Source organism: Callithrix jacchus, chromosome 1 (assembly GCF_049354715.1).
Source record: "Callithrix jacchus isolate 240 chromosome 1, calJac240_pri, whole genome shotgun sequence".
NCBI lineage: Eukaryota > Metazoa > Chordata > Mammalia > Primates > Cebidae > Callithrix > Callithrix jacchus.
Window position 1 is genome coordinate 26,322,313 of NC_133502.1, and position 12,611 is coordinate 26,334,923.

General features: G+C 40.1%; 1 long non-coding RNA gene across 2 annotated transcripts in view; it reads left to right on the top strand.

Moving 5' to 3' along the window:
- Window positions 1-12,281, top strand: part of LOC128930533 (uncharacterized) — a 34,285-nt gene extending 22,004 nt beyond the window's left edge. For both annotated transcript variants that reach the window (XR_013520013.1, XR_013520029.1), the window contains exon 3: window positions 4,531-12,281. This is a non-coding gene — a long non-coding RNA (uncharacterized LOC128930533). The remainder of the gene's footprint in view (window positions 1-4,530) is intronic.
- Window positions 12,282-12,611: the final 330 nt, after the last annotated feature.

Sequence of the window (12,611 nt, forward strand, 5' to 3'; positions counted from 1 at the left end):
TTTTCTGCCCTAATCCTAGAATCAGCTTTCTTCAAGAAGTTCTGGTTCCTCGTATTGGAGAGTGGTGTTAGAAACCAAGATCTAGGTGCGAGGTATGCTCATGGCTAGTAAGAAGTCATTTCTTTTAGGGCCTGTCTGCTGACAGAGCAAAGATAGACGTGTTTGTATACTAACACATCTATCCATGGATATAAGATCTTATGTTTTCTCTTAGTACCATAAATAGTATTTTTAAAATAAAAACTTTAAAGTGGAACAAATATACAGAAAATGACATGACACAAAAACGTATAGTTCAATGAAACATTTCAAAGCAATTCCCTGTGCACCACCATCAGGTCCAGAGATAACAGTATTAATAGATAGCATGAATAACCTATTTTATCTGGTATTAACATAGATCACAGATATATATTTGTTATTTTTATTTTCTTAGTCATTATTTCATATGCTCTTTTCCCTCTATACTTTTTCCTGCATTTCCAAACTTCCATTTGGATAATATTTTCTTTTATTGCAGGACTGCTGGTGATAAATTATGTTGTCCTGTTTGTCTGGAAATGTCTTATCTAACTTTCATTTTTATGGTTATTTTTGCTGGGTAGAAAAAATTCTGAGTTGAAAATTATTTCACTGTTTTGAAGATATCATTCCACTGTTTTCTGGATGCTATTGTTTCTTTTGAGAAGTCAGCTATTATTCTAATTGTTTTTTCTTCAAAACTAATTGTCTTTCTTCCTCTAGCTTTTTGAAGATTTTTCTTTTTTTGTGTTTGTTTTCAGGACTTTCACTATAATGTGCAGAAGTGTTATTTTCCTTTTATTTATCTCCTTCTATTTCTGCTGTGCCTGTTCTACCTATGATAGATTTTCTTACTGCAGTTATGTCTTTATGACATAAGGACATTTCATTCTAGACATTTTCATTCTAAACCTTTTATTATTTTTTATTATTTATATATTTAGACATTTTATTAGACACTTTCTTCTGATTTGTCTTCTGGGTCAATAATTCTCCCTTTGGTTGTGTCTAATTTTCTGTTAAACCACAGTTCCTAAGTCCTTAATTTTGACTGAGTTTGTCTATTTCAGATATCCATTGATTTGTTTGTGATTTTTAGTTCTCCGTGAAGGTTTGTAATCTTATTTTTCATTTCCTTGAACATATTAAGACTAGTCATTTTAAAGCTGAGTCTTAATAATACTGTTTGGAGCCACTGCAGGTTTTTTTCTGTTGTCTGTTATCTCTTCTCGATTTTTGGTATTAATGTCTTGTTTCTTCAGATGTTTGGTTATTTTTACTTCACATTGAACATTGTGTCTTAAAATCTGTAGACTTCATTTGAGGCCTATGATGATGTTTTATTATTTGGGAAATATTTTGTTTTTGGAAGATGACATGGAACACTTAGCAATCTCAACTTCCATCAATACATGTATACTAGCTTCTTAGCCTCACAGTCGCTTATTCTGGAATATGCTAATGCCCTAGGAAAAGTAGCCCCAAATACTATGCTTACCTCTCTAGGTTATTTTCCTCTTCCAGCTTGGTCCCATAACTCTTTAGGCCTCTCTCATGCCTTTGAGTGGATGTTGTTTGATTTTGCATACAGCTTTGGAGTTGCAGATTTGGTCGGCATTACCTAATCCACTATTATCAGAAGCCAATTATTTCTTTTTAAAAAAAATTTCTTTCTTGCTAGTAAACAGGAATGCAATTGATTTTTGTATATTAACGTATAAACCATTAACTGTTCTCAAAGTGTTTGTTAGCTTAATAATTTCTCTAGATTTGCTGGAATTAACCAGGTAGACAATTATATTAGTTATAAAAAGATAGTGGTTTTGTTTATTCCTTTCCAATTCTACTGTCTTTTATTTCTTAATATTGTCTTTTTGTTGTTGTTGTTTTTGACAGAGTCTCACTCTGTTGCCCAGGCTGCAGTGCAGTCTCACTCACTGCAACCTCAACCTCCTGAGCTCAGGCAATCTTCCCACCTCAGCCTCTATGGTAGCTAGAACCACAGACATGCACTACAAGACCTGACTAATTTTTAAATTTTTTGTAGAGACAGGCTCTTATTATGTTGCCGAGGCTGGTCTCAAACTCCTGGGGTCAAGTGATCTTCCCACCTTAGCCTCCCAAATTGGTTGGATTACAGGCACGAGGCACCAAGCCTGCCAGCCTATGAATCCTTAGATGAGCATTAATAAAAGGAAGGAGAATGGGTAGCCACATTGTATTCCTACTTCTTGGTGGTTCTGCTCATGGTAGTCCTCTATGTCATCGTTTGCACCCCACATGTTGTGTATATTTTTCATTATTGTTCATGTTTAAATATTTTCTAATTTAGAGAAGGAAATAATGTTACAAAAGCCTGGTACAAACTGGAACTGTGGGATAGTATTGTAGTGTGTTGGGCTGCTATAACAAAAGATGAGGTGATTTATAAACAATAGAAATGTATTGCTCACCCTTCTGCTGGCTATGAAGTCTAAAATCCAGGCACCAGCAGATTCAGTGTCCAGTGAGGGCATGTTCCTCAAAGATGGTGCCTTCTGTGTATCCTCAAATGGTGGAAGAAACAAACAAGCTGCCCCAGGATCTTTATAAGGACACTAATTCCACCCATGAGGGCAGAGCCTCCATGATCTAAATCCTCCCAAAGGCCTCACCTCTCAATACCATCACCACAGGGGTTAGGTTTTAATATCTTTATCTGCAGTCCAACACTCTACCTCTGAGCCATATATAAAACCCTCCTAGGTTTTAATGCCTGAATGTTGCAGGGCCATACAACATTCAGTCTATAGCAGAAACTATCGTTTTTTAAACTTTTTTATTTATGTTTTTGAGACAAGGTCTTACTCTCTTACCCAGGATGGAGTGCAGTGGCACAACCATGCATGGCTCACTTGAGTCTTGACCTCCTAGGCTCCAGTGATCCCCCCACATCAGCCCCCCAAGTAGGTGGGACTACAGGCATGCACTACCATGCTAGGCTAGTTTTAAAGTTTTTTGTAGAGACTATATCTTGCTGTGTTATCCAGGCTGATCTTGAATTCCTGGGCTCAAGTGATCCTCTTGCCTTGGCTTCCCAAAATGCTGGGATTCCATGCATGAGCCACTGCGTCTGTACAGGAGCCATATTTATAGAAAGACATTGCATTGCCAGAATTGTGTTGCTGAAGCAGGAAGGAAATGAAGGATGTATTCTGACCTTTCTATTTCTCCATTCTCTAACTATCTGCTAGTGACTCCCCTTGGTTGATTTCAATTTGGAAGCTGAGCTTAATGAAGTCTGAGACATGCTGTCTGTGGAGTTAGCACCCCCAGGACACAGTGCATAGAAGGAAAGGCAGACAACAAATCTGAGATTGAAGAACAGAGAAGAATAAGCAACTGTGCAACTTACTCATATAGCCATTGGACTAAATTTGTTATTTAAACTGCTCAATTATTTTATATCATTACTAATTTTTGAGGGAGCTTATAATTTACTGAGAGATGTAAAAATTCCTCACTATGTTTATGGATTTGTTTATTTCTATTTTTTTTAATTTATGCTTTTTGCTTTTGAGACTATGTTATTGGATGTATGCACATATAGAGTTGTTATATTTTCCACTTCCAATGGAAATTTTTATCATTAGGTGTCAACTCTATTCATCTCTGTACTTTTATTGTCTCTAATATTAAGTAGCTGACTTTATTTCAATTTCTGTTTTTCTATTATATGATTTACCATCCTATGCTTATTAATATTTCTCTGTTTTAGTTTTTGAGATTTATTTATTTTTTGAGATAGAGTCTTGCTTTATCTCTCAGGCTGGAGTGCAGTGGCACAATCATGGCTCATTGCAGCCTTGACCTCTGGAGCTCTCAGGTGATCCTCCCACCTCAGCTTCCTGAGTAGCTGAGACTCTAGGTATGCATCACCATGCCTGGTTAATTTTATAAATGTGTTTTTTGTAGAGACAGGCTATGTTGCCCAGGCTGGTCTCAAACTCCTGGGATCCAGTGATTCTCCCACCTTGGCCTCCCAAAGTGCTGAGATTACAGGTGTGAGTCACCACCCCCAGCCTTTTATTGGTTTAGATATGTCTGTGCTTAACAGCATATAGCTATATGTTATTTCTTTATTTTTTAAAAATCCAGTGTAGCATTTTCTTTTAACTTGAGAATTTACTCCATTTATATTTGTTGTGATTTCTGATTTGTATTTATGTATGCCATCTGCTTATGTACTATTTATCCTGCCCTTCCTGTTTTTTTTTCTTTCTTACTATATCATTTAAGTGTCCAGTCAGGAAAACAGGGAATACCATATGTATTTCACATAAAGGGAAATTATTATAAAAATATTAGAAGTACTAGAGGAGCAGAAAGGTGAGCATGAGGTTACCAAAAAATTAGTAACTAAAAGTGATTATTGTTACTCCTAGGGCTAAAGAGGCCAAAGAGAAAATGAAGTTGAAACCATGCTGTCTGCTACCTTTGACAGTTGCCACTCTTTTTTTTTTTTTTTAGATGAAGTCTTGCTCTGTTGCCCAGGCTGCAGTGCAGTGGCGCGATATTGGCTCACAGCAAACTCCTTCTCCTGGGTTCAAGTGATTCTCCTGCTTCAGCCTCCCACCTCAGCCTCCAGAGTAGCTGTGACTACAGGCATGCACCACCATACATGGCTAGTTTTTGTGTTTTCAGTAGCGATGGGGTTTCACCATGATGTCCAGGCTGGTCTCAAAAACCTGCCCTCAAGTGATCCACCTACCTTGGCCTCCAAAAGTGCTGGAATTACAGTTGTGAGCCACCAGCTGACAGCTGCCACTCTTGTTGCCACCAAATGCTAGGGGGGAAAGTGAATTCTCCTTCCTACTCTTCAGTCCGCACAAGGGCTTTCCACTGGCGTAATTCAGCAGAAAGCCAAGTAAGGAGCCTGGTTTCCCACTTCTATACTCAGGAGTGCAGAAGAAAAAGGCTTGTTAAATAAATATTACCCACCACTCCTACTGTCTTTCAAAACATTAAAAATATCTTATTATTCAATTTTTATTATTTAGAAGTTATGCATACTGTTTTTCTGATAGTTACTGTAGGCATTGAACTTGCAAGACCTGAAGTTAATTAAATCCTTACCCTCCCCCAGTAATAGAAAGAGCAATTTGTATGCATCGTTATCCAGTATTTTGATATTTTTTCTCATAGACATTGTTTACAGAGTAATTGTTTGTTTGACTTTTATTCAAACTTAATATAATAATATCTTTGCTTACCGTGCCTTCTTGCATCTTGGAAGTGCTTTTATTTTTGTCTTAAGTACTGACTTTAGGATTTTCTTTAAAGAAAATCTATCAGTTTACCCTTTAAGATTCAGTCTAAAATATATGTATTTTACTTTCATTTTTGTAAGGCCATTGCTTGGGGCAAAGATTTCCAGAGGGACATACTCTCTTTCTTTCAACTTTGAGAGACTCTTCCACTGCCTTTTGGCTTCTATTGCCACTGCACAGAAATCAGCAGTTCAGTCAATTGCCCTTCCTTTATGCTGATCTGATTTTTCTTTCTGCCAGCTTTTGAGAACTGTTTGCCTTTTGAATTCTGTAATTTTACTTTGATTGATCTATTTTGTTTCTAAATGTTTCTAAGGATCCACTGAGCTTCATTGCTCTGAAGATTGGAAGCTGTTAACAGCATTAGAAGATACCCACCCACTCACTGTGGCCTCCCAACGTGCTACAGGCGCCAGTCACCGTGCCTGGCCGATTTTAAATTTCCAGTTATTTTTTTTATTTCTAAAGCTTACTTGGTTATTTTTAAGATTTCCTATTTCTTTGATTATATTGTTGAGTTTCTAATATTTTAAAATCCTACTAAACATAGTTATTCTGTAATCCTTGCTGTAATTTCTGAAGTCTGAGGATTTTGCGTTGCTGTCTGTGTGGTTCTCAGTTTAGTACCTTGTTCCCGTGTATGCTTCGCAATTTTTAAAATGTATTTACTTGTTTCTTTTTATTGTGAGAAGCTAATATCTTTGGAATTTCACCTTTAGGGATTCTTAATGCCTCAGGTGAAGGTGAATTTCTATACTGGGGACTTGCTTTTATTCTTCCAAGTGCTTAAGGTCCCTAATAACCTGGCAACCAAGTTAAAATCTCAGCTTGGAGTTTTTCAGTAAGTGGTGTAAATGCAGACTGCAAACACACATAAAAGCTGGCCATGTCTTAAAAATTCCCACATCACATGGTATGCTGTGATGTGGTTGAGAAAGACAAAGTTTCCTTATTGTCCTTTTCTGCTTGGCAAATTTATTTCTCATTTTTCTTATATTGAAGTAAGGTTCTAGGTTTATGAGCATGGGCTACCATAGACTTCCCAACGGGGGCAGGATCTGGGCCAGAACCCTGCAAGTGGTATTCCTCAGCCTTTGTGAGCCACGAGAAAGGGTGGGGCTCCACCTCTTCTCCATTCCCTTTGGCACCTGGGGCCCCACATAGCCACCCGAGAAAGAGCCCAGGAGCTCCAGCTTTGGCCTAAGATGAAAGATACTTTTGGTACTAACAAGGATTTCTGTTTCCATTAAAATTTCAGCCTCTATGGATTTTTTAACCTCCTGCTGTCTCAGCAATGCATTAAAAAACATATTTTAGCATATTAAGCACTTCAGTGTGAGGGTTGTTCAGGATATCCAGAATATCCAGCCTGCTATATTGCTGGATATTGAAGTCTTTTATCAACTCCCTCCTGTCCATTAAACATTGAGTTCCTAGAGACCAGGGACTGTGATTGATTCGTCTTTATACCCTAGGACCTGACACACATTAGTGTATACATAGGAATTATTATTTGAATAAATGCTAAAACCAATCATTTCAAGTTGAAAAACTTGGTTACTGATTCTTTTTCGTCGTTGCTGTTGTTTTCCTCAGACAGAGCTTTGCTCTTGGTGCCCGGGTTGGACTGCAGTGTTGTGATCTCCGCTCACTGCAATCTCTGCTTCTCAGGTTCAGGCGATTCTCTTGCCTCAGGCTCCTGAGTAGCTAGAATTACAGCTGTGTGCCACCACGTCCAGCTAATTTTTGCATTTTTAGTAGAGATGAGGTTTCAGCATGTTGGTCAGGCTGGTCTCAAACTCGTGACCTCAATGCTGGCATTACAGGCATGAGCCACCACGCCCAGCCATTGGTTTGAAATTCTAAACACAATAAAAGCAATTTCCTTTCTGAAAGCTCTCAAGGCTTTAACGCCATAATGTAGACTAGAGAATCCTCAGGAAGCTGGTTATCCTCATGAACTATGTTTTAGTTAAATTAACTGGGAAGATGCCCGATTTGTACTTTAATTTTCATTATATGGACTCACTCCAATAGGACAGTAGAAAAGTTTATGTTGTAGCTAAATTGCCCAATTACATGAATCAGATTGCAAAGGTTAGGAAAGTGTTCTTCACACACACACAAGCGCGTGCGCACACACGCACACACACGCACACGTGCACACACATGCACATGCACACGCACACACACGCACACACACACTTACATATATTTTACTTCTACTTTCAGTGATATTTTACATTCCATCTTTGGTATTGACATTTGCCACGATCATTGGGTTATCCCACTGGTCCATTCCTTCATCATTCGGTGTTCATTTCTTCAATCAACTTTTGTGGAGTGTGCCTCACATGCACGGTGCTTAACACTGGGCCTACAAAGGTCATGCATATTCACTGCCCTCAGTGTTCTCCCAGTCAGTGACTCACATTAATAATCGCAATACCATTAAAAAACAACAGTAAAAGTACATATCGGGCACAGCAGTGGCAGAAACGAGAGAGTGGGCTACTGTGTTTAGGAGCAGCTGGGAAGGCTTCGCTGGAGAAGAGAGTCCTTTGTTGAAGGTGGAATGAAGAGTGGTGTCTCTCAGCCAAGTGACGTGAAACCAGGGAGGCAGAGAGCAGTGTGTGGCCTGGTCTCCCCATTAGGGGTCCCAGGTTGCCTTCCTGTGAAGGACAAGGCTGCTCAACGCTCATGCGTGACCAGATGTTATTTTTTAAAATTTACTTGAGATGGCAGCCTCACTGTGTCACCGAGGCTGGAGCGTAGGGGTGTCATCTCAGCTCACTGCACCCTCCGCCTCCTGGGCTCAAGCGATCCCCCCATCTCAGCCTCCCAAGTAGCTGGGACCACAGGTGCATGCCACCACGCTCAGCTAATCTTTGTATTTTTATATAAAGAGCCGGGGTTTTACCATGTTGCCCAGGCTGGTCTTAAACTCCTGAACTTAAGTGATCAGCCTGCCTCGGCTTCGCAAAGTGCCAGGATTACTGGCATGGGTCATCGTGCCCGGCCAGTGCTCCGATGTTCTTGACCACTCAAGAACTCCTAATTTTTCTTGACCATCTCCTAGGACTATGTTCCCTGGCACTTCTAAGGTGACAGTTGCTTAACAGATGTCCCGCCTGCTGCCTTCACTCTTCCTGGACCGTGTGCATTTTCACAGGCCTCCGGCCTCAGTGTCCTTTCTTCTTGTACTTCTTCTTCCTCCTTCCCTTTCTCTCTTAATATCATAGAGAATTTTAATGTATTCGTTGCTATCACTCTCTTCCTATGAGCACTAAGTTGAAATTTAATGTTTTAAATAAATGTAAATTCAAACTGCTGTCTCAATTTAGAAACATAAGTGGTACAATTTAATACAAACCAAGAGAAAACACAATAAAAATGTCCAGTCTACATGTGTCCAACTAAACGTTCCTGGTCTCTCAAGACCACGCTTCCTGTTTTCACTTATCCATCCTCTCTTCAACTCGCATTTCTTATATTCTGAATTAAAATTCAGGGTGCACATATTTTTCCCATTAATTTCTATAGCATTTTAGTAGACTCTCCAAAGTTATACATTGGTGTGCAGGAAGAAATATTAGAACTAATATTTATAATGTATTTTTTAATCTTATGCTTTTAGAAGGGCTATTGTGCATGCTTTATAATATATGTTAGCATATTTCATGGGCATAATTTATAAGTGAATATGCTTACGCTAGGGTGCATGCTCAGACATTACTTGCTGTGGGGCGGACTGGTTTGTTTAATCCTTTTCTCAAGCAAAATGCCTATGGTTTTAGAAACTGTTCTACCAGGCAGCTCCCCTGTTTCCCAACTGTCTCAGCAGCTCTGCCAAACAAGATTTAAAAGGGTGGAAAATCTGAATCATAAACATACCCTTATCTTTCTAATGTTTTGTTCAGTGGTAAGAGTTTTTCTATCTTTCTGAATTTGTTTTCTAACACTAAGAATTTCTGAGCTGCTTAGTAAGGATGCAGGTTCCTGGGAGGTGCTGGGGGAGATACTTTGAGAAAAGCACACATTGGCAGTTCCTCCCACAAAGCATGTCATCTGAGCATTTACTGACGTGGACTCCTCGTGGCCTTGGAGCTGAAGGGTCTCTCCTGACCACCAGACCTCAGGGGCGAAGCCTTTTTCTGCCCTGATAATTGGTTCTATCTACTGAAGTGCCCCCTTTAAAAACCTCACAAATGCCCACATTTCATGGGCTTAGAAGTTTTAAAACCCCACCTCTACTTAAAAAAAAAAGTTTGAACAATTTTAAAGCTTAGTTTGCTTTTCTTTGCCAATTCAGTGGGAAATGAACATTTTACAAATTTAATGTCAAATTTAATTTTTTTATTACATGTGTCTGATTCAGAATTCAGAATGAGTTTTGTGGCTCCGTATACATTCCAGCATGGGTGACGGAGGCTCGCCTCCTCTGAAGAGTCACAGATCTCCTGCGTTTCTTGTGAAGCTCTCTTCTTCGCATTTTAAGATGGGCTCAACGCTGAAACGTCTGCTGAAGCCCTTTGCACTTCTGTTCCGAGGAAAAGACATCTTGGAATCTTGGCCCTTTGATAATTTATGGTTTGAAATCTGTATCAGATAAAGAAAAGTTAGTTAGGTTCAGGTGCCTTTCTAACACAAATTTTTCCTAAATAAGGATTTTGGTCTTTCAAATGTAGCTTGAACGTTTCCAAGGTTTATATTTTACAGGTAAGAAAATGTGGCAAAGACATGGCACACTCTGTGGGCCCGTGACTGCCTGGTTTCTCCACCCCATGCCCCTTTGTCTTCCTGCCTTATCGCCAACCCCTTGCTAACACTGCGGGTACCAGCGCGCCTCGGGAAGCAGTTCCCAGGCTTTCATTGCCCGTGAGTCTCTCCGCTCTCATTTCACCACTGCTAGATCCTTCAATGAAGCCAGAGCAGTTTTCCAGCCAACCCATGGTGTCTATTTATGGCTCCGCCATGAGGCCTGACCTTTGGGAATGAGTGACTGGTCCCGACAGTGGGGTGCAGGAGCCTGGAAACACTGGCCGCCAGTCACTGTGACGAGTCATGCTGCGAGTCTCCATTAGATCCACTCAGAATGGGTTTCTGAGGCAGTCGTCCTTCTGTGAAGAATTGCAGTGTGAAGTCTGAAACCAACTGACGGGGTTGAGTCTCTGCCACTTCCCAGAGGGGCTTTTTACCAAAGACTTCGTGTTTTAACCTGTCAATGGGCTAGTTAAATAATGCCTAAGAAGGCCGGGCGCGGTGGCTCACGCCTGTAATCCCAGCACTTTGGGAGGCCGAGGCAGATGGATCACGAGGTCAAGAGATCGAGACCATCCTGGTCAACATGGTGAAACCCCATCTCTACTCAAAATACAAAAAATTATCTGGGCACGGTGGCGCGTGCCTGTAATCCCAGCTACTCAGGAGGTTGAGGCAGGAGAATTGCCTGAACCCAGGAGGCGGAGGTTGCGGTGAGCCGAGATCGTGCCATTGCACTCCAGCCTGGGTAACAAGAGCGAAACTCTGTCTCAAAAAAAAAGAAAAAAAAAAATGACTAAGAACACCCACCCTGATTAATCTAGTGGGTTATTATGAAAAGTGAACGACAAAGATGTAACAGCATACTTTGTAAGTTATAAAGTTTATAATCTCAAGTTGCTATTTATTATACTCCAAGTTAGATGCCTTTTCCCAGCTAAGTCTTTGTTAAATTCTAATCCTTGGCCCAAAATTCAGCATCATGCAAATACATTCATGTAACGAATGTACACATGTATCTAAAACAAAGTAGATTTAAATCTAAAACAGAATCGAAAATAAAGTAGATCAAATACTATAATTAACTAATTTGACCTAATTTGACATACATAGAAAGCTGTACTCAACAACGACAAATTCACATTCTTTTTTTTAAGATAGGGTCTTTCTCCATCACCGAGGCTGGAGTGCAGTGGCACGATCCCAGCTCGCTGCAGCCTCGACCTCCTGGGCTCAAATGATCCTCCCACCTCAGCCCCCTGAGTAGCTGGGACCACAGCCACATGCTGCAATGTTGGGCTGATATTTTCTTTTTTTTGTAGAGACAAAGGTCTTGCTATGTTTCCCAGGCTGGTCTAGAACTGCTGGTTTCAAGCAATCTTTCCACCTTGGCCTGCCAAGGTACTCAGATTACAGGCAGGAGTCGTCGTGCCCGGCTTTGAATTCAAGTACCTATGGAGTGTTTATGCAGATTGACTGTGTGCTGGATCACCATGCCAGTGCAAATAAATTCTAAAACCTTGAGCTCCTTAAAGGAAATTCTAATGCTCAGTTGCTTGGGTGGCACCTAACCTTAGGCGGTTTCATGAAGCTGAGCAACCTCAGAGCTCTCACTTCCTCACTGTCTCCCAGTTCTCCCAGGGAATGTCCTCAGCAGGGAATTCCAAGTTCCTGGGTCGCTGTGGTGGTGTTCACCCAAACCTGCCCTCTCCAGGCAGCAAGGTCCACTCCAGAGACCCTCTTCCTCCTCCCAACGAGCACCTCCCCATCGGGAGAAACTTGTCATTCTCGATATCTTTCCCTTCTAGTCTTATTTTCAGATCTTTCACCCAAAGCATAACCTAAATGCAACAGATTTCTGGATCAGGAAAGAGCGATGAGTGTGGGGGAGAGGGTGTGACCTTTCATTGCCCTTTCAGTGGCTCTACATCAGCTTCTTTAGACCTTGGGCTCCAAGAAGCCTCTCTGGATCACCAGGACCCACTATTAGCCAAATCTTTTGCTAGAATCCTATTTTAACAAGCTTAGAGAAATTTCTAAGTTCCACTTTCTGCTCTGATGGGGAAGGGTGGGCTGTAAATGGATGTAATCAATGGAGAAGGTGATTTGCCATTGTGTTTCAGAACCTTCGGATGTACTTCCTATTTGTCCCTACAATATCACTTCCAAAAGTTTTTCATAAGAAAATAATCAGAAATGTCTGGAAAGATTTCCATATAAAGTTATACATTGTAATTTTATTTATAATTTATATTACTATTGATAATTATTTTTTTAAAATTAGAAGCTAAATAATAATAGGAAAGCAATGTAAAAATATATGCTTAATGGGGTAACGGGAACAGTATGCCTGTGAAAATATACACAATTTAGAGTTTTTTTAAATGGCAAAAGGTTATGTAAACATTTTAGTTCTGAGATGGAATTTTTGGTTTGCATATCTCTTTCTTTTCTCCGGAAGACCAATTTAAATGAACAAAGGAAAATCTGTAGCCTTCATATGTGAAAGTGACCCGACAT